This window comes from Lactuca virosa, chromosome 4 (assembly GCF_052849685.1).
Source record: "Lactuca virosa cultivar CGN04683 chromosome 4, Lactuca_virosa_CGN04683_v6, whole genome shotgun sequence".
NCBI lineage: Eukaryota > Viridiplantae > Streptophyta > Magnoliopsida > Asterales > Asteraceae > Lactuca > Lactuca virosa.
In genome coordinates, this window is record NC_136429.1 from 266,659,450 (window position 1) to 266,664,160 (window position 4,711).

Below are 4,711 nucleotides of genomic sequence, written 5' to 3' on the forward strand. Positions count from 1 at the left end.
TTTTAGAACTAAACTAATTTAGTTTTTGAATATTTAATCATTGGAACACCTCTTAAATTGTTAAATATTAGCATTTCAATAATGGGAAATTTCCACTTAAATTGTTATATAACAATTGATTCATTGAAATTTAATTTTCACAGAAAAATGTTTGTAACTTATCAATATTAAATTTTGACACAATATTGGCATAATTCTATTGTAGTAGTAAGTATACTAGTGTTAGATTTCGATTAGAGACTCACTAGCGAATACCATTATTGTCGGAATCGATAGTGGTACAAGTGGAACTTAGCTCAAGGCATCATTTGCATCATCTCAATGCATATTGTGAGTATTCACGCACTCCCCTATTTTCAGTTCTTATGTTTTGGGGTGGAAAAGCATGTCCCGAAAAACTATTATTTGAATGTTGTATTTAAATTGATTTGTATCAAACATGATTGCTATTTTATTGCTATATCTCTCTATGTATGTCTATGCAACACGGAACATGAGAACTTATCGTACTAAGGCCCTTCCCTTATCTCTAACCATTAACTCTTTGAGCCAATGGTCATTATGGATAGCGCTATTATGAATTGACAACTCCTCACTCGCCCTATTGCTGGAGTGCATGATACCATATTCATCTATGGAACGATAAGCATAGATCTTGATAGGGCTTCAGTCATAGGTTTGGTTGAGACTCATTGTTTGCTCATACACATACAAACTCGTTACTTATTATAGCAATAAACTTGTTTATTAATTATAGCAATGAACTTTGTTTCTCATTACAACAACGAACTGTTATTACTGAAAACTTATATACATGTTTTAGCAATGAAATTGTTTGCTCCTTGTAGCAACGAAATTGATTGCTCATTTTAGCAATGAAACTTGTTTACTCGTTTGAGTAACGAACTTTATCTTCCATGAGAATATGAATGTTGCATCTTATTTGGGCAACATACCTTATCTCTCATGATGACAAAGAACTTTGTTTTTACAAACTTATTTACTCATTTTAACAATATACTTTTATTATTGGAAACTTTTATCAAAACTTTGATTTCAATTCATGGAACCAGTATTATTTTGTTTATCTGTGAGTACTCACCAACTATTTTTATAGTTGACGCTCGTTTTACATGCTTTTTCAGGAATCATCGAGTAAGTGGCACCTAGGGACACTTCACTTTTAGGAGCATTCGCATGTGTTGTATTTCAATTTACATTGTAATTTCTTTTAAAAGTTGTTCAAACCCATTGTGAATTTGTAATGATTTTTAATACTATGGTTGGTGTTGTCTTTTAACTTTTGCGATGAAACCCTTTGTACTGCCACGCCCTGTGTTTCCGCTTTAGCGGGGTGTGACATAGATTAGGATAATACCTTGGATGTTCATAATTGTATGTATAATAGAGAAAACATAGATCCAAGGTATTTAGGGTTGCATGTACACTTAGGAGTGTTAGAATGCTCATAACCCAACAACTATAAGTTCCAATATTAATAATAGGAGAAGATCGCATATTGCCCAGGATTAGATGCATCCTTCCATGCTCCAACTCTTCACTTTCTCTTAGCCCTTGCAAATCAGAACAAATTTGAAACCCACATGTTGTATCAAGGACCCAAGAACTAGCATGTTGTGAGTTATTAGGTTGAATAGAGTAAATACATGTTGATGATGGCTTCACTTTGCCATCCTTGATGTCCTGCAAGTACTTTAGGCAGCTTCGTTTCTAATGGCCCTTATCATTAAATAGAAGCAAATGGCCTCTTTGGGATCACTAACAGAAGGAATATCATAACTAGGCTTTCATTTTGGGCCATTGCTAGATGACCCAAGATGGTCCTTGCCCTTCCAGTTCTACTTAGGAGTATCTTTCCTTTTCTTTCCATTGTTTTTCCCAGTGGAAAGGACATGATCATTAGTAGAGGTAGGAGTTTTATTCTTCTTCATTCTTGACTCAGCCATTCACAATTGGTTGTGGAGTTGGGCCAATGTGGTTTTTGTGTTGTTCAAATGATAAACCAAAAGAAACTGATCATAACAAGGAGGCAAAGAATTAAGGGTTATATCCATGGCGAACTCCTCTTCGAAATTCATATTTAGCCTTTCAAGGCATTCCACGTTTCTTTGCATTCTTTGCACATGGTTGCAGACAGACTCTCCTTCCTTCAATTTGCAAGCCATTAGAGCTTTGACGACCTCATACTTTTCTTGATGAGCTCTCTTGTGAAACCTTTCCCCAAGATCCAAGTTCATCTCGTATCTGTGACAACCCGAAATTTCTATTGTGTACAACCATTCACTTCAATAGAAGTCAGAACTGTTTCTGCTAATTTTCAAGCTTTTTGGAATAAGTTTGAGTGTTTTAAGATTAGTACTTCAGGAGATAACAGGAGAGAGGATGCCCTAGGGTTTATTGTGCAACAATAATGTCTGAAAACTCCAAGAGTTTGGAGTTTACGGGCTAAACAAAGGTGTTTACGGCCGTAAACCCTAAAAGGGGGTATAAATATGACACTTAGTCATTATTTACCACTTTTCACATTTTCAAGATCCAAAACCCATTTCTCTCTCAAGTATCATCCGACTTTTCTTCAAGATCTTCAACTTTGTAAGTGTTTCTAGCCCTAAAAAGTTGATATCTTACTTAATCTAGTGATCTTACATGATTCCATCCGTGAAATCATTCCAAAAGTGTAGATCTTCAAGTTTCACCAAGAACACGAAGAACACACACTAGTGTTCTTGGACTTTTAGCACCTTTTCAAGCTTCTACCTTGTAAGTACTCTTACCCTAGTGTCTTATAAGACTTGTTACACTTCTAATCATCAAGAGAACACCCACAAAACACAAGATCAAAGGTGTTTACGGTCCAAAATGTTCTTGGTGTTGGGTTTTGAGCATTCTAACACTCCTATGGTGTACATGCAACCCTATAAACCTTGGATCTATTTTTTCTCTATTATACATGCAAATATTAAATATTCCAAGGTTTCATCCTAACTAGTATATTATGAAGCACCTATACTACAAAGTTCTAGTTAGATGACATACCTTTTGATGTAGCTTGATGTCTTCAAGCTTTAAGAGCTTAGCCCCAATAGTGTGGAAGCCTCAAGTGGAATCACAAATCACCAAAACACCTTGGAAAACCTTTAGAGAATATGGATACTTGGCTCACACTATGAAATCGGTTATTGCCCTCTTTAGTGTATCCACACTAGCCACTAGCATAATTTCATGAACCATAAGACCCTTTATATAGTGTGGAGGATTAGGGTTAAACCCTAATACCCATGACCTTTCATTTCCTAGGATCCATGGGTTAAAGCTCCATGGACTATCCATGAAGACTTAGCCCAACCTAAATGAACTTGGCCCACTACACATATATATATCTAAGAGTCCATATTTAATTAGTTCCTTTTGATCACTTAATTAATTATAAATTAATTCTTGATCAATACTAATTAAATAATATGATTATATATTAATATATTAGAACTTATATTATATTAATATAAATCATAAATATACTATTCTCAAAAGACTATCCATACAAATTGTGTCGGTGAAGTGCAACCCAAATGGACCATGTCGGGTCGGGTCAAGTACATACCAAATATAGTTATGGACTTAGACATTAATCCAACAGTCTCCCACTTGGATAAGTCTAAAACTATTATTGAGTATGACTTCAAAAACCAACTGGCAATCGTAGCTCTTAAAGCCGCTGTCGAACTCTGATCTTGTCAATGAACTCTGACCTTTGTCAATGACATGTCCATTAGATAAGGGATCATATATTCCTCCATTCTAGATATCATATGGACTGAGACATGGATTATCAATCATTCTCTCCGCCCATTTGTTGTTTCTCGATTTCAGATTTATGATGACTGACTGACTGAACAAATCAAATCAGTCCTGGCTTGGCCAAGCACTCACATGTGTCATCACTAAATCATTGAGGGGCCCACATATATCGCTTTTATCCCGAAGGTAAAAGGAATGGATAAACTTCGACTCATATGGCTTGTTCTACTACTTGTTGAATCATACACAAAGGCACGTTTTATAACATCGAGTTACCAATGCGTTTTCGTGCAATCAATGTATAACCAACTCATAGTAACAACTCATATCTCTAGTTTTGAAGAATATAAGATATTATAGTCTCATGATCACTCGTGATAACATCCATGAAGTGATTCAAATGAGCGCGGGTTGAATCCAATACTCAGAACTTATGAGCACTCATGAGTGTTGTAGCACCACTTTTGTCCACCAACTTGGACCTCTACAAACCAACCCATGACAGTCTTGATTCATATCTACTTCCAACATATGTCTAACTGTGGATGGTTTGAATAACTTAATCATTCAGGAAGAGCGACTTAGTTATTCTGGAAGTCAAAACATGCAAAGTGAAACACAAGAATAAATGAATCAAATGTGGTATCAAACCCTATGAATATAAATAAACACTTTTATTTATCACCATACTGATTACTCATTATTCATTGTTTCGGTTTTATCAACTTTATACTTGAATTAAAAACACTAGTTGTCCCATGCTTCAAGCATGTACACTATGTTTTTCTTAAACAATAGCTTTGCCATACACCAAGTATGCACTCTATGTTTGTCTATGATCCTTACTTTGTGAAATAAACCAATTGAACATAATTTCAATGAGTCTAATTTC